Source organism: Saimiri boliviensis, chromosome 6, assembly GCF_048565385.1.
Source record: "Saimiri boliviensis isolate mSaiBol1 chromosome 6, mSaiBol1.pri, whole genome shotgun sequence".
NCBI lineage: Eukaryota > Metazoa > Chordata > Mammalia > Primates > Cebidae > Saimiri > Saimiri boliviensis.
This window is the reverse complement of record NC_133454.1, coordinates 98,667,728-98,693,166: the sequence shown is the minus strand read 5'-3', so window position 1 is coordinate 98,693,166 and position 25,439 is coordinate 98,667,728. Positions and strand designations below refer to the sequence as shown.

Here is a 25,439-nt window from a genome sequence, read left to right as displayed (position 1 = left end):
GGCTAGAGAGGCTCAGCGCCACCACAGAGAGATGGCCGGGAGAAGCCTAGAGCGAACCCGAGACTGGCGGCCTCCGGGGGCGGAAGGGGCGGGGCAGCGTGCACCGGTTTGTGATTCAAGGTCAGGCAGGATTTGCTTCAGGTGCTGTCTTTCGCAGTCCTCTCGTAGGTTAGGGTTTGCGGAGGTCCTTGGGGGCCGTCTCTGACAAGGCACGGTTCCCACGGCGTTGGATCGCATTTGTAAATTTCTACACCTGTGCGTCATAGTAAACTTTTGCACCCAAATACCCCTGCCCGTGAAGGAGAGTGAGTTAAAAGGATCTGAAGAACGGACCCTTTGTTTAAGGTCTCACATTTTATTTCTTTCATTCAAACGAAATATCTTCCAAAATGCATCTTTCATTGTAAGCTATAAAAATAACTCTTCGAGTAAAATGGAGGTTCCAGGAAGTTGCTTGTAAATTTTCTTGGGACAGAAACAGTATCTTTTCTTTTTTTCATCTAGAATCCCGTAGAACTGAAAGTCAGGTAGATTGAACATTCTTGGCCTTTTAAATATCTTAAGGTCGGGATGTGGGGAAAAAAAACGGTGAAAAATGTGGAGCAGGCAAGCAAGACAAGCTCCGCTAAGGCCCAAGCTTGCTAGTAAGTCTCTGCATCTACTGTAGGCTGTTTTCTGCAGCGAGTCTGTGATCCTCCCACCACTTTCGTGCTGCTCCCAGACTAGGCAGGCGATGGATGCCTAGGAGGGAATGACAGAAAGGAAAAAACAATGGATAATATCTTCAGCTGTGTCTGCAGGAGGTTGCATTCTGTAATTCTTAGTTTATTTTGTGGTTGCTACCTGGTTAATGACTAGACAAAAGGAATAAAATTTATGTCTGCTTACAAGGAGCTCACAGACTAGTGAGAGCAGAATAAACAATCACAGTGTGGTGTGAAAAGTGTCATAACAGAAACACATGAATATAAACAGGATAAAATGAGAGGGGCTAAAGCAGGAGGGCTCTGGGAGGAGATTAACGCCTGCACGGGACTCCTGTGGGAAACGCATTCGATGCAATGGTGGCTTCCTGGTAAACTAGGCAAGCTATTCTAAAGGTAATGAAACAGAAGGCTCACAGATTACATTAAGATTATTAAATAATATAGCCTATTCAATTTAAGTATCCAGTGAAAAGGTGAAAGAGTTGTGGTAAGTAGACACACTTAGGATAAGGTGCAAGCAAGTGGAAGGACACCTTCACCTGAATCATGGATTAGGTTCGTCTATCCTATCTGCCACAACAGCCTTCTCGACTGATGGTATACTTAAGAGATGAGGTGTCAGCAAAGAGGTCCACAGGTGCAAAGTGCTTTGGGCCAATGGTACACACCTGCTTTGTTGGATAGACGCAGGGAAGTATGCCTGGTCACAGCCAGAGCTTCCTAGGTAAGTTGTTGAACAGATACAGGTTTTATTTGCATTTCCTTGGCAGAGCACATATATTACTATTCTAGATGTGACCAGTGGGTGGCTGATTTAGGGGTGACAGTTAATAGCCCAGAGATGTCATGATTGCTCAAAGTTTAGTTTTTCCATCCCTTTTTGGCTATCAGTGACTCTCTATTCCTTCATATTGCTATTTAACTTTGGCATGTCTTATAGTTTACTAACTTACTATATATATTTTACATAATCCTGCCTATGTTTCACAAAGTACATGCTTACTCATATTCTATATTTAAAATATGCTAGGAGTTTTGCATTTATCTCATAAGCTACTAGCTTACTTACTGTCTATAGTTAACACCTCTCATGACTTTCATCCATCCCTGAAGAAACTGTAAAGCCTTTCAGTATGGCTAGAGTGGAAAGCTGAAAGGAGTGTAGATAACAAATAATGCCCTTTTTATGCCATGTTAGAGATACTGAATTTTAACCTGTGAAAACTGTAAAACTATCAGGAGTGTAGAGAATAGAAGAGAGGTGCAGTCCTAGGCAAGATAGCCAGGTGGAAACGCTTGCCCTAATGCAGATGATTAAGAAGATGGCCTCCGTCAACTAAGGCAGTGGTTCTTTGGAATGAAATGTGATTCCCTCCCACTCACCTACTTCCACTGGATTTGGTAATGTATAGACACATTGTTGTTGTACTAGTTTGGGTTGCTACTAGTATCTCGTAGGGTAAAGGACAGGGTAACCACTAAACATCTAACAATGCACATGACAGCCCCCTCCTCCAACAACAAAGAACTAACTGGCTCAAGATTTCAGTAGGGCCAAGATTGATAAACCCTAAATGAAGGACATTTAAAAGGCAGAGAGGATAGAAGTTAAGCAAGCAGAATTGGTCAGATTTTTTTTTTTTTCTTTTTTTTAACTGATTAGATGTAGAGGTTAGGAAGAAGTAATGAATTATTTCAGGTTTCTAGCTTGGATAACTGGGAAGTCCAAAGAAGGAATGGGCTAGCAAGACTAGAGATAAGAATTTAAGTATTGAATACATTAAGTTTTCTCAAACTTAGCAAGTGTACCTACAAATGAAAATAGGGAGTTGGAAGAAGGGAGCAGGATATGAGAAAGATCTGGCCTGGAAAATAAGAATTTTGGGAAATGTTAGTCTGTGACTGGTAGTTCTATCCTTGGAGGTAGACGGGGTAGGGAAGATGAGTTACCGGTAGAATATATAGGGTATGGTTAAGTGAGAAAGAATGAGGCTAAGGATTAATCTAAATTTCTGGACTCTCATTCTATTTTACTGAATCAGAATCTCTGTTCTCCAAGCCAGTCTACCAGATCATATTCTCTGCAGATAAGATTCAATAATATGCATTTTTGGCAAGGAACCCAGGTGATTTTTGCAGGACACTATGATTTTGGAACAACAGAATTAGGCCTCAGAAGAGAAGTCTAAGAAGGAGCAGACAGTGAGGTAGCAAGAAAACTAGGGAAGCATAGAGACCCACAAACCAAGAAAGGAGAGAGTTTAAAGCCAGACCCTGTCAGTGCAAGAGGTTGCTAGAAAGCAGTACTGGCTAATAGAAATAGAATGTGAGTCAATTGTACGTTTTCTAGTAGTGATATAAAAAGTAAATGGAAGCAGGTGAAATTAATTTTAGAGATACAGCTTGTTTAACCCCATCATTCAAACATTAGCATTTTAACATGTAATTAACATAAAAACTAATGAGGTATGTCACATTCTTTTACTCATATTATGTCTTGGAAACCTGTTGTGTGTTTTACACCTCCAGCCCCTCTCAATAAACTTAAAAGAAGTGTAGTCATTATTCGAACTACTGTCTTCTAACCTCACACCTGCCTTGTCCCTTCCTTCCTTATAACAATAGTTAAGAGTCAGTTGATATAAAGAAACGTAATATAGGGGATTTAACTGATGACTGGACAGAGGGATAGATTGAAACTAGCTACACTTCAAATACTCAGTAGCTGCGTGTGCCTCGTGGCTACCACGGTGGATAGCACAGCTGTAGAAGGTCAAGTAAGAAAAGAGCTCTTATCTTCCAACTCAGACTAAAATCAACTAGAAGGAAAATAAAAAGAACTAAATATATTCCTTAGCTGTACTAAAAAGATAGTCATGGATGGTGTGTAAGACCTGTTTCAGTGATGTGGTGATGGTAGAAGCCAGAATATACACAGTTAAAGAGGGAGAAGTTAGAGATGCTAACAGCTACCTGAGAAAACATTTTCAACAAGCTTTACTGTTAAGTATAAAGAGGCCTCCTTTTTTCACCTCTGAATATGAATTTTAAAAAGAACACAATCCAGTTTTTAATTTCGGTTTTAACAATTGCATTTGGAGCCGGGCGCGGTGGCTCAAGCCTGTAATCCCAGCACTTTGGGAGGCCGAGGCAGGTGGATCACGAGGTCGAAAGATCGAGACCATCCTGGTCAACATGGTGAAACCCCGTCTCTACTAAAAATACAAAAAATTAGCTGGGCATGGTGGCGCGTGCCTGTAATCCCAGCTACTCAGGAGGCTGAGGCAGGAGAATTGCCTGAACCCAGGAGGTGGAGGTTGCGGTGAGCCGAGATCGCGCCATTGCACTCCAGCCTGGGCAACAAGAGCAAAACTCCGTCTCAAAAAAAAAAAAAAAAAAAAAAAATTACGTTTGGATTTCTGCTTCTACAAAATTACCCTATCATTAGAAACACCTGGAAAATTGGGCATACTATATGAAATAAATTGGGCACGGTGGCTCACATCCGTAGTCCCAGCTACTGGAGAAGCTGAGATGGGAGGATTACTTGGAAAAAATATATATATTTTATACGTTATATAAAATATGTAATATGTATATAAAATATAATTTATATAATATACAATATTTACATGTAATATGTATAATATATAATATGTACTATATAAAATATTTATATTTTAGATAGAATATGCATAAAATATATACATGTAATTATATAAATCATAAGTGTATATATACTTATATGTATTTAGGAAGGGGTCGTATATATACGTATACACATTTATGTATGTATATATGAAATCATTGTTTTCAGACATTAGACAACAGGCAGTGCAGGATTGTGATCCCTGAAAGAAGGGAAACAAATGAATTAAGTTCCATGATGACCCCATCTTACTATCTGGAGGCAGTGTCCAGAGCCTAGAACAGGGAGGGGAGCCCAAACAAAAACCAGGGATTTCACTGAATGGAGGCAACAGAGATGGGAATTTGGAGAGGCTGATGGGCACAGTATCCAAGAGGAGGACATGGCTGGCACACAAGAGGGTCTTGGACATCTATGGGAGTGTTCCTTTGTATTGAGTACTTCCCTTTGGGGCCCAATACTTACTTCTGCAATTGAAGGGTGAAACTCTATGAGGCTGGGGAAAAGACACCAAAAAGCAGTGGGCCAAACAATTTCTAGTACTTACACAGGGCTGGGAATAGTTTGTGTTCCCATAAGCTAGAGCAGATTGACAGATCTTGTAAGAAGCACTCATTTGTTTCTACCAATCAAAGTATCAGTAGGAGCCAGGCCACCAGGCTCGTTGCTCTCTCTCTGTCTTTCTGTCTCTCTCTTTCTGTCTCTCTCTCTCTTTTCCTCTTTCTCCGTCTTCCTTTCTCTTCCTGTCTGCATATGGGCTCTTTGCTTAGATTAGTTTGGTCTTCCTCACAGCATGGCAATCATAGGGTAGCTGGATTTATTACATGGTGTCTTAGAGCTCCCAGGTTTTGTACTCTAGGAAGGAAGGTGAAAGTCTCTTTGCCTTTTATGACTTAGCCTCTGAAGCATGTTAACATCACTTCCACTGCATTCTCTTGGTTCTGTGGGAGTCATTAAGCTTGCCCCAGATTCACAGGAAAGGAACGTAACCTCTACTTCTTGATGGCAGGAGTGTCAAAAAACACATATTTCAAAAAAATGCTGCAATACTTACACTAATGCATACAATAGCATGGTCTGGTGTCAAATCTAATAACTACCATAATTGCCAAGTATTAATGAATATGAATATCTCCTGAGATACCTGTAACACTATAATATGATACAAAATATATGTGATTTCTGTTGGTGACAAAGTTGCAGTCACTGTAGACAAAGTTATTAGTACTGTAGCAGTACTAATAGGCACTGCTAATACTATTATTTGTTGCCTATCATTTGTAAGTAAATGAAATGCCGAATTTCAATTCGAGGTTAGGAAAAACAGAGATAGCTCACTAGAGACATAGAGCAGCATTTAGGACCTAGATGAAGTTAGAGATCATGATTATGCAGAGACATAAATTAGTGATGTGAAAATTTCAATTTTTCTTCTGGTGTATAAGTTTCCTTCTGTGGGACCAGTGAAGGCAGACAACAGAATTAATTTAAGGGAGAGCATTTGATGGCTAGATGTGTAAGAAGTATAAGAGAGTTTAGGATTTTGTCCTGGAAGTCACTAGATGGTGAGAATCATCAGGTAAGACATAATGTCGGTTTAATTTACTGTGGTATTCCAAGAGCCTAGCACTGTTAGTTGAGTAAGTGGAATGGTTGAGGTAATAAATCTCTTCAAATAAACAAATGAATGAAAGAGGGAAAGCTTATTAAGAATGAAGAGAAGTGGGGCTTTCAAAATCAAAATTGAAGGCAAGGAGGTGAATCTGTGATCGTATTGAAAGAATCAACAGTTGTAGTCAGAGAGTGGAACTGGAGTTTAGGATATTAGCTGGTGAGGTAGTTTCCTGTGAAAAATTCACAGCTTCTCATTAAAGGCACTTGGGAATGCGCATAGTAACCAAGAATTAGGAAAAATGAAAAACATTTCCATGCAAGAATCCCAAATTTGGGATGAGATGACATGTACTCTGAAAAGGAATAAAGGGGAATGAATTCTTAGTAATTGTTTTCATTTTCTTTGTGTAAGCTTTCATAATAAATTTTGACATACCACAAAGAAGTACAGAAGTTCTAAGTCTATAGCTTGATACATTTTTATATCTGTATAACCACCACCCAGGTCAAGAAATTATGAGCTTCCCAGAAGTCTCTCATATGCTGTCTCCCAGTTAAGAGCACCTTTTGCCAAAGGTAACCACCATTCTAGCTTCTTTGGCCATAGATTGGTTTTGGTTGTTTCTGGACTTTGAGCGTTGGAATTGTAGCACATATGTTATTTTGGTTCTGGCATCTTGTGGTCAATATTATGTCCGTGAAATTCATCCATGTTGTATGTAACAATTAATGCTTTGTCATTGCTGAGTGATATTTCTATTACATGAAAGTGACAACATTTTCTTTTATCTGTTTCAATGTTGATGGACATTGAGTTCATTCAATTTGGGGCTTCCACAAATAATGCTGCAACAAACATTTGAACATTCTGTCTTTTGGTCCACATACGTTTTACACTTTGATTTGGATATGTAGTAGAGAGTGGGGTTGTTGGATTATAGGCAATGTGTAGGTTCAGTTTGAATGGATACTGCTGAAGAGTTTTTCAAAGTGGCTGCATCAATTTACATTCCTTCCAGCACCAATTTACACTCATAAACATACTTACCACCACTTGGAGTTCTTAGTTGTTGTTGTTGGTTTTCATTTTAGTTATTCTTGAGGGTGCATAACTAATTGCTTTCTAAAGTTTCAATATCCTCCTTGGGGCATGAAACAAAACTCTAAGTGGGCTCTGGAATCAGACTGCCTGGTTCAAACCCTGGCTCAGCCACTAGTAGCATAACATGTGGAAATGACATTAATTCTCTAAGCTTCAAATTCTTATCTGTAAAACAGAGAAAGTAGCATCTGCCCTATAGGATTTTTGTGGGGAATAAATGAATGTGTGTGTGTGTATGTGTGTATAACTTTTTATATAAAGAGTTTAGCATAGTGCCTGGCACATAGTGAGTTCCCAATGACTGAATAACAATAGCTATAATTATTCTTGCTACTATTTATGTACCTCCAGTGTTATGTCTGAAAACACTGGAATGATGAGCTCACACATGTTATCTCACTCATGACATGGTATATTTCAATCTTGAAAGATGGATATTAAACTTAAAAGAAGTGGAGTCATTATTTGAACTAGTGTCTTCTAACATCACACTTACCTTGTCATTTCCTTCCTTATAACAATATTTAAGAGTCAGTTGATTTTTTAAAAATGTGATATAGGGGACAGAAGGACAGATTGAAACTGCATTTTTCAGCAGTTCTTCTGATTTGTCTCATTTGAAGTAAAGATCTCAGACTGTTGTGGGGGTGACATAGGGGAAGGAAATACAGATTTGTTCACAGCTGCTACTCAAAATACTAGCCATATAACTAGGAAAGAATTTGGCTCAAATAAAAATTCCAGGGCTCTTTATTGCCATCATGATCATTATTGTACCATTAGGATTCATCTGAGTGTCCACAGTGTGTTTGGCACAACATCAAGGAAGGAAGCTGATGATTACAGGAACCATTTTGGTTACATCTTCAAATGATCCAAATGGTGTGAATTAAATGCAGAAATTAATTTTTTTTTTTTTTTTTTTTTTTTTTTTGAGACGGAGTTTCGCTCTTGTTACCCAGGCTGGAGTGCAATGGCGCGATCTCGGCTCACCGCAACCTCCGCCTCCTGGGTTCAGGCAATTCTCCTGCCTCAGCCTCCTGAGTAGCTGGGATTACAGGCACGTGCCACCATGCCCAGCTAATGTTTTGTATTTTTAGTAGAGACGGGGTTTCACCAAGTTGACCAGGATGGTCTCGATCTCTTGACCTCGTGATCCACCCGCCTCGGCCTCCCAAAGTGCTGGGATTACAGGCTTGAGCCACCGCGCCTGGCCAGAAATTAATTATTAAAAATTAGTAATTCAACAGCACTGGGAATCAAAAAATATTAGAACTGGAAAAGGATCCAACAATTCTGTTGTGTAGCTTCCTCATTTAGAGGTTAATGAAACTTAATTCCATAAATGGTAATGTTATGCAACCAGCATATAAGTGACAATTTGCAAAGGTTACACAACCAGTAGGTAATAGGGACAGTCAAGACACACGCCCAGGTTGTCTAACTAAAAATGCAGTGTTTTTCCTACTCAATCAGGATGCATCGCAATCTGTAAGAATCATTCTTAGAAAACCAGAAAATGCAATCTATATTTGTAATATTGATATCAATTACTTCTTTTGAATTGCTCTCTTGAAAAATTGGTCAAGCCATCAGATTCTACGTGTTCTGCCTTTTCTGTATTCGTCATTATCTGTGATAAGGAGAGAAAATAATGACGGCTTTGGTGGGGATGCTCTAGCTTTGGTGGAACTTATTTAGATAAACATTATGAGCATTTTAAATATTTTTGGAAAAAAATATTACAAAAGCATTATAGATATTTTTGACATTCCTTGAAACAATTTCATTTGGGCCTTTGGACAGACCTGTGAAGAGCAATACTGCCTAAAAGCCAGCAGAGGGAGAACAGAGCATTGCTTTGCTAATTTTCACCAAGTTTCTCCTCATTCTCTTTTACATTTTATTCTTTCACATATTTAATATGTTTCTTAACCATGAGAAAATATTATTCTCTCCTGTACTTTTGGAAAGGGAAGAGGATGCTGCTATCATTGAATTAGAGTTTTATTTAACTTACTTGTCAATAGGTTATCAAATGAGCTGGGTTGGACAGTTTTTAAGCATAGTTGGAGTTTATTTATGTGGCTTTCACATACTTTTCTCTATAATATTGTGTTAATTAGGTGATTTTAAATATTATATGTAATCAAGTCAATTATATAGATTCTCTCACCTCCAATAATTACTGCTAAGAGAAAGTTACAATGTAATCATAAGGTTTGGAATTATTTCATTGGTGACTTGATTTTGCTCTGTAAGAGGATAAAGGTATATTGACTCCAAAGAAATTTGAAAATGATGACTTTTTATAATTAGAGTTTTAGAAATAAAATTCAAATGCCAGTTAGTTGAAGTAATTACCTACTCATTCTTCCAAAAATCTTTTACATTTCCACATTCACTATTGCTTTGTTTTCCATATCTTCAAAGTTTGGGGTACAAAACTGAATATACTGCATACTTGTCCTCAAAGAATTCATGAGACAGACACAGAAACAGATGATCAAAAATGTGAACAGTAGTGTTAGATGTGTTCATGAGGCAGTAAGTGTGCATAGGTCACAGGCACCCACGCCAATAAAGGGACCTGGCGTGCTTCCTGGAGGAGGATCATCTGAGCTGAGATTCCTTATATGCTTAATTTATGCTTTTCTGGGTGATTCCTTTCCCCATCCACATGGTTAAGGTGAGAGCAGCTATTCTGTATATCATCACACTGCATCTCTGAGTTTGAGCTGTGAGTGGGCACATAAAACATGCTGAGCCAATCACTTTCCCTCCCTAAGATTTTTCCACATGGGACTCACTGAAGCTTGAGAGCTGTCAGGGGCTATGTTTTCTGCCATTTGACAGAGGAAAACCAATAATAACAACAATGTGAGTTACACTTACATGCACGAAGAGAAGCAGAGACAAGCTGTGAAGAGAGTGCATCTTCCAGAGAATGCATTCTCCTGTTACCTACAATAGATATGCAATCACTTTGTTGCCCTCCATTTCAGGAAACATCCCAGTTTCCTTAGAGTAAATTTCTCTTTTTTTCTCAAGTTAATTTGAACTGGCTTGCTTTCTTCTGCAGCCATGAGAATCCAAGCTGATATGAAGAGTTACCAAGGCAGAGAAAGGGTGAAGGATGTTTCATGGAGTGCATGAGCAAAGCCACAGAGACATAAAAAAGCAGGGCATGTGTAGATAAATAGAAATAGTTCAGTTCTGTTGAAACAAAATGAAAGACAAAGAGTGCTAAGAGTGTTGGTGAGAGATCTGTCATTTAAAGAGTTTAACTCTACCCTGAAGGCAGTGAAGAGCCACACACTGGTTAAGATAGGGAATGACATAGTCAGATGTGTCATTTTGATAGATCACTCTGGGAGGAGTTTCTTCAATAGTTCTCTCTTATCTCTGGGCTTATCCTATGTTCTCTCACCCAGGACCCTGTGGGGAGAAGATGGGACATAGAAAATGTATTCTTTCACTAGCCAGAGAAAAGTCCAGGGTCATGACTTTTTATTGTTTCCATTTTAAGTGCTATTTAACAGTCTGTCTTTTCTTGCATTTTGAAAGTCCCACTGGAGCACATGCCATGTCTGCTTTGTTTATCATTGAATTCCCAATGCCTGTCTTAGTACCTGGAACACATGGTGATTCAATAAAAAGTTGTTAAGTGAATAAACGACTGAATGAGTAAATAAATAGTGATGAGGTGGAGGAGACAAATTCAAGGTATATTTTGCAAGTAAATAGTCAGGACTTGATGAGTTTTATACAATAGCCACCTTTACTGAGCACTTAGGTGCTTTGCAGGGGACGGAGTGCTTTGCATGCATTAATCTTATTTAAACGTCACAACAGTCATCTGTGTAGTACATACCATAGCACTCTCTGTCTTTTCATACGGGGGAAAAAGAAGCTTAAAGAGACTAAATGCTAGTTTGAACCATATGAAATTGCCACCTAATAATGTGCCCATTATAGTTAATGAGTCAATAATACTCTACAAACTGAATGTGTGTTTCTTCACCAAATTTATATGTTGAAACCTAATCCCAAGTGTGATGATATTAGGAAGTGGAGCCTTTGGGAGGTAATTAGGTTGCACATGTGGAACCCTAATAAATGGAACCATTGCCCTCATAAGGGGCTGAAGAGGTCAAAGTTCTTCCTTCTACCATGTGAGAATACACACCATATCTGCCAGCTCCTGAGTCTTAAACTTTCTAGCCTCAAGAACTGTGAGATATAAATATCTTTTGTTTATAAGCCACCAATTTATGGTTCTTTATTATAGCAGTCTAAATGGACTAAGAAAAAAGTGATACTGAAACAGTCGAATATCCAGACACAAAAAAGTAAAATGTGATTTTTATGCCATACCATATACAAAAATTAATACAAAATAGATCACATATCCAAATATATCTAAACTATAAAAGTTCTAGAATCAAGCCTGTAAGATAAATCTTTGTAGTTTTGGGTAGACAAAAATTTTTTTATATACAACCAAAAAAGCCAGAACCATAAAAGAAAAAAGTGGTAAATTTGATTTCATCAAAATGAAAAACTCTCTTGCTCTTCAAAAGACACTAATGGAAATGAAAAGAAAAGCAACACACTGATAAAATACTTGTAGATATATATCTGATAAAGAACTTGTTTCTAGAATATATCTAGAACTCTTATAATTCAATAATATTAAGACAAATAACACAATTTAAAACAAAATTGGCCACAGAAGTGAAGATATACTTTGTTGAAGAAAGTACATCAGTGGGAATGGTATGTGAAAAGATGTTCAATATCATTTATCATTAATAAAATGAAATGAAAGCCACAATGAGCTGGCACTATGCATCTAATATATGGCTAAATTTAAAAAAAGATTGATAAAACTAAGGCTTGAGAGGAGGTATGTAGCAAATGACATTCTCATACATTTCAGGTGAAAATGCAGAAGGGTACAGCCACTTTGGAAATGCCATATGACAATTCTTACAAGTTAATCAGATCACTTAGAAATCCCACTCTCAGGCATTTATCAGGGACAAGTTTAAGCACCTACCTAATCAATAATTTATATCTGAATGCTCATAGCAGAATTATTCATAATGGTTGAAAAAATGAAAGAACAAAAGTGTCAATTGAATTATGAATGGGTACATAAATAATAGTATGTCCATACAATGGAATACCACTCAGCAATAAAAAAAAGCTAAACTACTGATAAGCATAACATGTATGAATCTCAGAAGCATTATGCTATGAAAAGAAGCCAGATACAATATGTAGTCTTTTCATGATTCCATTTATGTGAAATTTTAGAAAAAGTACAAGTATAGAGATAGAAAGAGGATCAGTCATTACCAGGAGCCAAAGAGGATTGACAGCAATGTGAATGAGGAAACTTTTGAGATGAAACAAATGTTCCATATTATCATTGTAGTGACATTCAAATGACTGAATTTATTTGTCAAAACTTATCAATTGTATACTTAAAAACTGGTAAATATTACTGTCTGTAAGTTGCATTTAAATCCCAGTGGCTAGTGAGGGAGAGAAAAGGAGAGGTGAGAAAGAAAATAGAAGCTAACCTATCCCATTTCACAAGCCCAAGTGGCCCGCTACCCACCTACCTTAAACAGAGGAAAGGAGGAAAAAACTTTACTTTTGAATGAAAGCTGAAGAGGTGTTTAATATTGTGGACTTTGCAGTTCTACTTTCTGAACTGAGACTATGGTTTGTAACTAGAGTGACCATAGAGCCAACAGTTACCTAAACTGAGAAAGTTATGAGATCCATGAAGTCCTCTTTTCAGTCAGAGAGAAAGATCCTCCTCTGAATAACTTTAAAGTGCCATTAGGAGGCAAAGACAAAGTTGAATCCCATAAATCATGCTTGTCTAATGGACTCAGTACATTGACCAGAAAGTATTTCAGAAAGGTAGCCATGAGTGTCAGGACGGGCAGACAAGGAAACAAAGCCAGGGGAGGAGAAAACGACGGAGAGAAAGTTAAGGAAACTAATGAGCAGAGGTTATCAAGATCCTGCTAATAGGAAAAGTAGCCGACTTGAGTGAACTGAAAGGACAGCGCTTGGTGTCTTTTTAAGTATATATCTGCAGGTTTAAGGACCAATTTCATATCATTTTCCTTTTACGTTTTCATCTTTGCAACAAGACTCATTCATGTATTAATATAATCAGTCATTTATGTATTCAACAGATATTGTTACATGCCAGCACACTGCTAAGCACTTGGATCTTGAGGTAAATAAGTAAAACACAGCCCCACCCTCCTAGGGTTTACAGTTTAACAGGAAAGGGGAAGCAAGTAAATACTGGAAGCAATTAGTACATGCGTTGTGTAACAATATTTTGGTCAGTGACACAGTGTATATACAACAGTGGTCTGAAAAGATTATTCCTGCATTTTTACTGTACCCTTTCTATGTTTAGGTAGGTTTAGGTACACAAATACTTACCATTGTGTTATAATTGTATATAGTATTCCATACAGTAACATGTTCTACAGCTTTACAGTTTAGGAGCAATAGGCTACATTATATAGCTTAGGTGTATAGTAGGCTAAACCATCTAGGTTTGTGTAAGTACCTTTTACGATGTTCACACAATGATGAAATCACCTAACAATGCATTTCTCAGACTGCATCCCCATCATTAAGTGATGGATAACTGTAGTTTTGTTTTAATTATATCCATGAAATCTAGCATACTGCTTATTATGTGCTTAATCAATATTGTTAAATTAAAAGACACATTTTATAATGTGTGTATGTGTGTGCATGAATATCAAAACAATCCTTAAAGCTGTTGAAACTTATTTTCTCTATGGTGTATAGATTAACTTGCAGTTTTCTCAATTAAAGAAAAGTCTCTAGCAATGTTTGGTCTTGCCACTGTTCTCTGCATGACTTTTGTGAGTCTAAATGTATAGAGAAATTCTTATTCACCAAAATGTTCATGGCATTGGAGAACACAGATGTGCTTTTGTGAAGTGAGGTCTATTTTCCATTAGGAGAATTCGGCTTCCTATGTATGCTAAAGAAGAAGACATGTAGGAGCATGAGCTTTTGGAAAAGTCAGAGCCTAAGGGGTCTGGCTGAGAAGAAGAAAGAAGGAAGGTTGGAGCAGCAAGATGCCAGATGGCAATGCACACCACAATGAGATTCTCTTACCTCTGTGACTCCACAGAACCTTGGAAAATCTATAAAGAATATAAATGTGATTGGAAATGTTGTGTAAGATAGTGAAGCTTCTAGATCTGAGGGGCATGGGAGCAGGATAACCTGAATAAATTCAGAAGTAGAGGCAGAAAGAGGAGAAAATGTGGTCTAAAAATCATGGCATAATTCTGGGAGTTTGATAGGCTGAGTCTAAGCAGAGCTACTCATCTCTTTAACCACATAGAAGTTATCAATTAAAAAAATAACAAAAGACTGACTTGTCATAAGATAGATGTTAGTGGGTGCAAGAAAAGGAAAATTAAAGCCAGAGCAATAAACTTACCAGCTGATGCTGTGGAGGCTAGGGAAGCTGATGATTGGATCTAGCCACTAGGAACTAGGGGCTGTAGTTTTGATGGTCTCCTGGAGGCAGAAGATAAGGCTTTGACTTGTGTGAGGCAGTAAGTTGGAACTGAGAACCCAGCATAAAGACAGAATCTTAGAATTGTTATCTCTCAGTGAAAGGGGAATTAGAAAAATGAAACACTAAAACTAAAAAAAGAATTTCCCTGATAAATCAAAGCTCCAAAGTTTTTCCATATTCAAATGTGAAGTCTCAATTGACATTCTCCTAGGATTTTATAATAAATAATAATCCTTCACACCAATGAAATTCTGGGGCATCTAGCAGAAGCAAAACTGTATAGCTATACTTCTGACAGTCCAGGGCGATAAAGAACTACCAACAAGAGCTTGGGAATAAAATTTATAAATCACAGAAGAAAATAATTCAGAGGACTGTTACAACTTTAAGGACTTGAGAAACTAGAACAATATGGAAGATATTACAGAATAGTTATGCCTAACATAATTAAAGTGATAAATGGAGTAAAAAACCACAAGGAAAGAATAAGATATTATATAAGAATATGTAAACTTGAAAAACAGGAAAAAACTCCAAAAAATGAATTTAAAAAAAATTTTGAAATTAAAAATTCAAGCCTGGCGCGGTGGCTCAAGCCTGTAATCCCAGCACTTTGGGAGGCCGAGGCGGGTGGATCACGAGGTCAAGAGATCGAGACCATCCTGGTCAACATGGTGAAACCTCGTCTCTACTAAAAATACAAAAAAAAAATTAGCTGGGCATGGTGGCGCGTGCCTGTAATCCCAACTACTCAGGAGGCTGAGGCAGGAGAATTGCCTGAGCCCAGGAGGTGGAGGTTGTGGTGAGCCGAGATTGCGCCATTGCACTCCAGTCTGGGTAACAAGAGCGAAACTCCGTCTCAAAAAAAAAAAAAAAAAAAAAAAAAAAAAATTCAGTCAAAGAGTTAAACAATAGGTAGATCATAGGTAAAATGAGAATTACTGAACTGGAAGCCAGAGGTGGAAAAGCTAACCAAAATGCAGCAAAGATTAAAAAAAATGGAAAACATGGGAAAAAAGGTTAAGACATAGAAGCAGACTGAATGGGCTGAACATGTGTCTAATATAATAAGAGTTGTAGAGAATGAGAAATTAGATTGGAGAAGAGGCAATATCTAAAGAAATGCTTATAATCAAATTTGTGATTGTTATAAGCAGCATATAGTTAAGGTTTGTTTCTCTTTTCAGTATGACAATCTTTGTTTTTCTATTGGAATATATATTCTTTTCTTGTGATTAACATAGTTACTGTTATATTTGGGTAGATGCTGACCATTATACTACAATAGCTGTTTTCTTTTGGTCTCGTTTGTTGTATGTTTCCTTTTTCTTCCTTTGATGAATTAATCAAATATTTCTATTTATTATATTCTACCTTTATCAGCATGAGAATCATGCATTCCTATGGCTACAGCTGTGCTATCCAGGACTGTGACCATTAGGTACACGTGGCTCTTTAAATGTAAATCAATTAAAATAAAAAAGAAAATTCAGTTCCTCACGTCAAGTACTCAATAGCCACATGTGTGCAGTGACTCATATATTGGATTGCACATACATAGAACATTTCTACCATTGTAGAAAGTTCTATTAGATAACATTGATTTTGATAATCTGTGAGTCTTTTGATGTCGTGGACCGTCCGGGACGGGTAGGCACGTCTGCCCGGGGGTCTCTCGACCTGTAAGAGGGTCCCAATACCTGGAAGAGGGAGTGCGCCTGGAAAAATAATAAAGACAGAGAGAGAGAAAGCGAGGCGTCTGGAGGGCTGATAGGCTGTGCCTAAACAGCAAATTTTATTTTTCAAAGGCCAGGAATAAATACACTTTCTTGGCTCTGGTTTACTTCATAGCAAGAGGAAATGCAAATGTACACCTTACATGGCCTGTACAAGAGAGAAATCAGATACACAATGGTTTCAAGAGGAAATGCAAATGTATACCTTACATGGCCTATACAATAGAGAAGTCAGATATGCAATCAGTGGTTGTAAAAAGTCACAGAATTTCCTGTGATCACAAAGCTTGTTTACATCCAGACATTATTCCTCCTGGCTGCAGGTATCTCTGGTTTGATCTTGTTTTAGAACTGAGATGTGAAAAAGTTTTCTGGTTTTGCTTATCAGAATATCTTTTAACCGGATTCTCCTTTGTCTACTCCTAACTCAACTTAACTCAACTTCCCCATTCAGGAATCTCTGAGTCAGGAATCAAAGCCATCCCTTATGGTGGCATTTGCTTTGCAAATATTGACAGTTAAACCATTATCTAGGGTACAAGGCAGTCTGGTAAGTAAGGTTTAAGGATTATTCTTAAAGTCATAAAAAGGTTAAAAGCAGGAACCAGGAACCGGTTGCCGGCAGGGGGTCACTCTGTCTAGCAGCAACACATAGTTTTAGGCCCAAAACGATATTGTGGTTGATATTAGAAACTGATCATTCATCTTTCAGTTCCTATATATTTCCGGATAGCTCGACTGCCTCCAGTAGGAAACTGTGTTTGGGATCAAACTCACCGTATAGTGAGACTCACACCTTTTAGGGGTCTCACACGGGAATGTTCCCCACATTTTTATGTCATCTGGGCTTTATTTTTGTCTTGTTTCTCCATCTGCCTTTGTAGGGAATAAAAGATTTCTCATCCGTCTCAAATTTCACGGCTGAGGCACTTATAATTAAAGACAGATTAAAATGAAGAAAGCATACAAATTTACTTAATGTAAGTTTTCTGTGACACAGGAGCCTTCAGAAATAATGACCCAAAGAAATAAGGAGAACTGTATTTTTATGCTTAGGTTTGCTGAAGAGTGGATAGTCACACGGAAGTGTGAACAAAAGTGGGTATGATCTAAAGGTTACATGCTGGGGGTGGAGGGTAGACTTAGTAAGCGTTGTTTATTCAGATTCTTCTTGGCATGTCTGTATGTTTGAGGATAAGAGGGTTCTTTTCTTCCAGATATAGGGATGGTGCCTATGGAACTAAGGTCTTATGACCTGCTTCAGGGAAAGATCAGCTAAGTTTTTATGGCCTGCTTCAGGGGAGAAGCAGAAAGGGAAAGGTGAGAGTGATCTTATTGCTTTTGTTGTTTCTGCAAATCCAAGGTGCCATATTTTGGTGTACTGCGTCCTGAACTCTATCCCCTTGGCATCTTTTTATTAAATGATGAATATTTTATATGAAAAAATTACATGTGTTCAGATGATTTTGTCAGTCCCCAGCAAGGGTTCACCTTGTTCTCTGTGAGGAAACTACAGTGAGGAAACTACACTTTAATTTAATCAACAACTGATTTTAACATCAGGTGTCTGAGTTACAATTGTTATGAATTCAAATACAGATCTTGTTTAACCTCATTCTTGGGGACATAGCCTCAGATGGTCTTAACTGAGAGGCTGGGGTATTTATCTATTAGGGCCCTTTTTAATACTCTGTTCATATGCTCTAACTTGGCTCTTTTTCACTGTCACACTATGGAAAATGACTTTTTCTTTAAGTGCATTCTGCTTAGATTCTTAGCTGGTTGCTTTGTTTATCTTAAAAATGTGACTGTGTGTCAGGCGTGTTTCTTCCTCTGTCCTTCCTTCCTTGGCAGCTCTGGATTTCACTTTTTGTCTTTTCTGTCCTGCAAAATTACCAGACCCTTTTTCAGCTACTCTGCTTCTCAGCAACTATGCTCTTCCTTAGATACACAGCCTTTCACACAGCATCAAAAATTAGGAAATTCTCCAAGTGGACACTTACTGGCTCACATTTTTCTGCTTCACTTCTCTTTAGGGTGTTGGGCCTTTAAGTGCACTTAAAGGGACTAACTGCCTAATTAGCTCTCAATGCTTTTGAATAGAGAGTTTAAAAAAATCTCTTATTTTTTTTTTTTGGTGGGGGGAGCTGCTATTGTTTGAATGTGAGTCCCTCCAAAATTCACATGTTGGAATTTAACTCAACAAAGTGATGATCTTAAGAGGAGAGGTACTTGACAAGTGATTGTCATGAGGGGTCCTGTCTGGTGAATGGGATTAAGGTCCTTATGAAGGTGCTGGAGGGAACTAGCTGGGCCCCCCCCTTTTTTTTTTTTTTTTTTGCCCATTGCCTTTCACCATGTGAGGATGAAGCAACAAGATGCCATTTGGAATGTGGAGAGCAAGACTTCACCAGACATGGAATCTGTCTGCACCTTGATTTTGAACTTTCCAGCCTCTAAAACATGAGAAAGTAAATTCTATTATTTACAAATTACCTATTCTGTGGTATTTTGTTATAGTGGTACAGATGAACTAAGACAGAAGTATCTTGGTTTGCTACAAGCTATGCTGTTATAGCTGGAAATAAAAGCCCTTCCACTTCATTTCCAGTCACGGTTAATTCTGGTCCAAGTTACCAATATTGACAGGAGAGTCATTTTATTATTATCAATGTTTCTGTGTAGTTATATCTTTTTCTGTGGCATCAATATGACTACTACTATGCTTCTATCTGTAAATTCTCAATGAAATATTGGGAATGTGTTGGAAAAATTCATAAGATTTAATGACCCTTATTTTGGGCAAACTTCTGAGAGCTAGAATAACAGGTAGCATTTATCAACCATCTATCATATGCCTTGTGTGTTAGCTATAAGTTGCTTCCAATTATTAATCATAATTCTGCAACATATATATTATTGCCCTAACTTTACTGATAAGAAAGCCACAACTAAGAATGGTTAGATAACTTCCTTTTGGAGAGGATCCAGGGCTGACTAACTTTTAAGTATTCATAGCCATTTTCCGCCTATTCTTGAGAAGGTAGCAAAACCTTAGGCATACTCTATTCTTCACAGCCCCTCAAGTTTAACTGCAGAGTCATTTGCTGTAATTCAATTCAGTCTTTCTAGGTGATATCCCAAAGGAATAAAAATAGAAATAGTGACAACAGGCCATGCTTATTGCACTGAGAGGCTCTAAAATCATTTTAATGAGCGAAATCTACTAGTATTAGTAATAGTCTAGTGACCACCAGCATGTTGTCTGCTTCAGGCAAACTTTAGTTGGCTGGGCAAAAATACGAAAATCACAGATGAGGACTTTTTCATTTAAATAAATTAGCAGTGCCATAGCATTCATTATTTAGAGTAGCTATTTTTAGCTCAGAGTACCATGCAGAGAAGATGTCAGGCAGAATCTTTGTCTTACTTGCTGGCTTGGAAGAAAGTTCTGTGACCCCAACACTGAAAGGAAGATAGGACCTGAAAACCTCTCATCTCCCTCCCTAGCTCCATGCTAAAGTAAAGATGCTGAACTGCTCATCAGTGCTTGTGACTTCTTACTCCGTAGTCGCCTTCTACAGTTCCCTATATATGTATCCCATTCTTTGTGATGTTTTATTCTAATGTGCAATAGAATGATGAGAACCTAAATTATAATGGTAGATATTCTGCAGTGGCTAAGTCAGATCTTAGCAAAGTAATAGTTGAGGAATAATTCGAATTAAAAGGGAGCCATAAGATGTGTTTGGGACTGTAACTTTACCTAGAAACATCTAGAAAGTGAGAGTCCAGATATTACCAAAAGGAAATCTAATCCTACGAATGGCTTACTTCAATATTTTCATTGTTCAGAGAATGATGCAATACAATTTTTTCTGTTGCCATGGGGTAATCTTTTACTCCAAAATGAGTATGGTACCCATGAGATGGGCACCAATACATACTTTCTTTGTTTTTAGTCTGTTACTTTCTGTTGTTCTATTGCCTCTATTTCTCCACGTTCTATCTTCTGTTAGGTTCTGGTAAATTTTGCTACTCCAGGAAACCTATTCTAGATTTCATCTTTGGATAGCAGTGGTGAATTCCTGTTTTCTTAAGTGGACCACCTATAAGGCAAACAAATTTTTCTTTTGCATCATAAGGCAGCCTTAGAGCATTCACATAGTTGCATTTTTATGAGAAAAGGACTTTGCATCAGAGATGAGAATAGAAAGTGACAGAATAAAGGAGACAGAAACCCCTATGCTCCAAAATTATTAATGAAGAGAGCAAGATGGCATGACTAATGGGAGAAGATTTTAAGAAGTGTTTTCTTTTTATGTTACAAATGTGAATTGTTGTACAACTCCAGGGCTTTAATTTATTTATTCATCCATTCAAAAATGTTTATTAATTGTATACTCTGTACCAGGAACTACATCAGACACAAGTAGATATATATTTGGAAAATAAACAAGATAGGACTCCTGTATTGGCTAATATACAACCTAGTTTGGAAGTCAAACCGCCAACATGTTTAAAAAACAAATAGTAACAAGTGCAAAGAAGAAAAGGTAAAGGGTATGGTCACAGGGATTATGTGCAGTGTGGGTGTGTGCATGAATTAATTATATATCAAAATAAAAGTCATAAGCCTATAGATAGCTTTTAAGCTGTAGTAATTTGAGATCAACAAGGGAAAGATGAGAGAGAGAGATAAGAAAAGAGATTCCTAGACTAAGCCTTTAAGAAGCAATTTTTATTTTTTTGGTCTAAATAAGGCTAAATCTGGTTTGATCCACTAAGATTGCTTGAAAGTTTGTTATCAGGCATTTTACTTTACAGACTCCTTCCCCTTGCTTGGGTTTTATAAGAACCCTGGGGACCTAAAGGTCCTCAAAGGCAGACACAACAATTCATTTGAGGTTAATCTTTCCAGTCTGTGATTTGTTTCCACTGTACCAAATTTAAACAGATGGACCCTCACTTAGACTTCAAGGAGTATAGCACTTCTTACCTAATTATAGCCTTCTGCAGTCCTTGCACTACACAGGCAGTTTAGGTGGGATCAGTCCTCACACCCATGGCAAGTAGGTATACATTAAGAGAATCAATAGCTATCAACTTGTCAGATAGCACTATAAAGCCTCCAATTCTTCTCTCCTTTCCAAATCTTTGGTTCACTAAATAGACCTAGGTCTTTGAAGCACAAAGACCTATTCAGGGTTGTCTTCAGTGGCAGTGGTTCTCTGCCTTGCAATTCCTCCTTCTGGCTCTAAAGCACAATATCATTGTTTATTTATTTATTTTTTTGAACTTAAAAAGAGCCCATACCTTAGAAATCAAGACTGAGCTACCTCCCTGGGTGGTGAAATGAATGATATATTTTTCTTCTTTATGAATACAGAGTAGCCAGAAACAAGACAAAAGTATTACTTCTTCCTTATGAATGTATAGAATCCAGAAACAAAATGAAATCTATTATATTGTAATCTGCCACTTTAGGTGGCAGAATATATTTTAAATGAGCCTAACTTTAAAATACACAATGCATCACTAGTGGGAATAGAAACTAGTATAATATTTCTGGAAATTAATCTAATGGTATAAGTGTCACCATACCCTGTGAACCAGCAATGCCATTTCTGGGTGTGTATTACATGGGAAACTTCCCATGTGGATCTATGATATTCATCACTGATAGTATTCGAAGGTAACCTAGGTGTTTATCACTAGGGAAATTGATACACAAAATATGAGAGACACATGCTGTAGAAATTTATGCTGCAGAGAATATAGCATTAGAAGCAGCCGAGTAGATCTATATATAGCCACATGGATAGACCTGAAAATATAGTGATAAATGGGAAAAATACATACATTAAAAATACAAACATAGAGCATATTTTATAGGCTGTATAATTATAATCAGTACCTTATTTAAAATGCTCAACTGTTATCTAGTTGGGTGTGTGGGGAAAACCTGTTCATCTAGGATGAAGGGAGAAAATAAGTAATAAAATAAGAGAGGGAACCTGCAAAGACAGCCTGGTAATCTTCCATGAATTAACTAGTATATAATACTTATTTTCTTTGTGCCTGAGAGAACAAACTAGCTTCAGACATCAAAAATGATAACCCAAATTCTTAGAAGAAAAGAAGTTACATTTTCTTTCTTTTTTTAAACTTTTATTTTAGGTTCAGGGGAACATATGCAGGTTAGTTATATAGGAAAATTACATGCCACAGGGATTTGGTGCACAGATTATTTCATCACCCAGATAACAAGTATAGTACCTGATATGTGGTATTTCAGTCTTCACCTTCCTGCCATTCTCCACCCTAGAGTAGGCCTGGATTGTCTGTTGTTCTCTTCTTTGTGTCCATATGTACTCAATGATTAGCTCCCACTTATAAGTGAGAACACATGGTATTTGGTTTCCTGTTCCTGTGTTAGTTTGCTTAGGACAGTGTTCTCTGGCACTGTCCATATTGCTGCAAAGGATATAATCTCATTATTTTTTAAGGCTGATTATTATTTCGTGGTGTATATATATCACATTTTCTTTATCTAGTCTATCATTGATGGGCATTTAGGTTGATTCCATATCTGTGTTATTGTTAATAGTGCTGTGATGAACATACATGTGTGTGTGCCTTTATGGTAGAGTGATTTATATTCCTTTGGGTATAGACCCAATAATGGGATTCCTGGGTCAAATGAAAATTTTGTTTTAAATTCTTTGAGAAATTGCCAAACTGTTTTCCACAATGGCTGAACTATCTTACATTCTCGTCAACAGTGTATAAGTGTTCCCTTTTCTCCATAACCTTGCCAGCATATGCAATTTTTAAACTTTTTAATAATAGACATTCTTGACTAATGTTAGATGGTATCTCATTGTGGTTTTGATTTGCACTTCTTTAATGATTAGTGATGTTGAGCATTTTTTCATATGCTTCTTGGCCACCTGTATGTCTTCTTTTGAAAAGTGCTCATGTCCTTTGCCCACTTCTTAATGGGGTTGTTTCTTCTTGGCTTGTTAACTTGTTTAAGTCCCTATGGATTCTAGATATTAGATCTTTGTTGGATGTATAGATTGTAAATATTTTCTCCCGTTCTGTAGATTATCTGTTTACCCTGTTGATAGTTTATTTTGCCGTACAGAGCTCTTTAGATCACACTTGTACACTTTTGCTTTTGTCACAGTTGCTTTGGCATCTTCATCATGAAATCTTTGCTAGGTCCTATGTCCAGAATGATAATTCCTAAGTTTAAAATAGTTTTAAAAAATTCTGGGAAGAATTCCATTGGTAGTTTGATAGGAATAGCATTGAATCTGTAAATTGCCTTGGGCGGTATGGCCATTTTAACAACATTAATTCTTCCTATCAATGAGTATGAAATGTTTTTCATTTGTTTGTGTAAATTCTAATTTCTTTCACTAGTGTTTTATAATTCTCCTTGTAGAGATCTTTCACCTCCCTGATTAGCTGTATTCCTAGGTATTCTTTTTTCTTTTTGTGGGTATCATGAACAGAATTAAGTTTCTGATTTGCCTCACAGCTTGGATGTTGTTGGTGTATAGGCATGCTACCAGTTTTTGTACATTGATTTTGTATCCTGAAACTTTGCAAAAGTTGTTTGTTCACTTAAGGAACTTTTGGACAAAGACTGTGAGGTTTTCTAGTTATAAAATATCATCTGCAAATAGAAATAGTTTGACATCCTCACTTACTGTTTGGGTGCCTTTTATTTCTTTCTCTTGCCTAATTGTTCTGGCTAGGACTTCCAGGACTATGTCGAATAGGAGTGGTAATAGAGGGCACCCTTGTCTTGTTCCAATTGCCAAGGGGAATGCATCCAGCTTTTGCCTATTTAGTATGATGTTGGCTGTGGGTTGGCATAGATGGCTTTTATTAATTTGAAGTATGTTCCTTCAATGCCTAGTTTGTTGAGGTTTTTGTTTGTTTATTTGTTTTTTCAACATGAAGGGATGTTGAATTTTATTAAAACCCTTTTCTGCAGCTATTGAGACAATCATGCGTTTTTTGTTTTTAGCTCTGTTTAGGCAATGAATTACATTTATTGATTTGTGTATATTGAGTCAACCTTGCATCCCAGGGATAAAGCCTGCCTGATTGTGGTGGATTAGCTTTTTGATATGCTGCTGAATTCAGTTTGCTAGTATTTTGTTGAGTATTTTTGTATCTAAATTTGGTTAAGAATTCAGGTCAAGAATAATGTCCTGGAGTTTTCCTTTTTGGCCATGTTTCTGCCAGGTTTTGGTATCAGGATGAAGCTGGCCTCATAGAATGAGTTAGGGAGGAGTCCTTTCTTCTTAGTTTTTAAAAATAGCTTCAGTAGAAATGGTACCAACTCTTCTTTATGTATCTGGTAGAATTCAACTGTGAATTTTTCTGGTCCTGGGCCTTTTCTGGTTAATAGGCTTTTTATTACTTATTCAATTTTGAAACTTGTTATTGGTCTGTTCAGGGATTCAATTTCTTCCTAGTTCAGTATTGGGAGATTATGTGTTTCCAGAAATTTATTCATTACATCTAGATTTTCTAGTCTGATTGCATGATGACATTCATAGTATCTCTGAGGGTTGTTTTGTATTTCTGTGGGTTTGGTGGTAACAACTCCTTTGTCATCTCTGATTGTGTTTATTTGGATCTTCTTTTCTATTAGTATAGCTAGTGATCTATCTGTCTTCTTTATTCTTTCAAAAATTAAGGATTCATTGATCTTTTTTATATTGTTAGAGGGAGAGTCTCAAATTTTGTCAGTTCTGCTCTAATTTTGGTTAATTTTTTGTCTTCTGCTAGCCTTGTGGTTGGTTTGCTCTTGTTTCTTTAGTTTCTCAAAGGGTGATAGAAGATTGTTAATTTGAGATTTTTCTAACTTTTCAATGTGGACATTTAGTGCTATAAAATTCCCTCCTAACATTGCCTTAGCTGTGTCCCAGAGATTTTTTTTTGTTCTCCTTAATTTCAAAGGATTTCTTGATTTCTACCTTAATTTTGTTGTTTACCCAAA

At 37.2% G+C, this 25,439-nt stretch overlaps 1 long non-coding RNA gene across 1 annotated transcript in view; it reads left to right on the top strand.

The window, feature by feature from the left end:
* Nucleotides 1-131: 131 nt before the first annotated feature.
* Nucleotides 132-25,439, top strand: part of LOC141584754 (uncharacterized) — a 169,359-nt gene continuing 144,051 nt past the window's right edge. The window contains exon 1 of the long non-coding RNA XR_012517959.1: nucleotides 132-345. This is a non-coding gene — a long non-coding RNA (uncharacterized LOC141584754). The remainder of the gene's footprint in view (nucleotides 346-25,439) is intronic.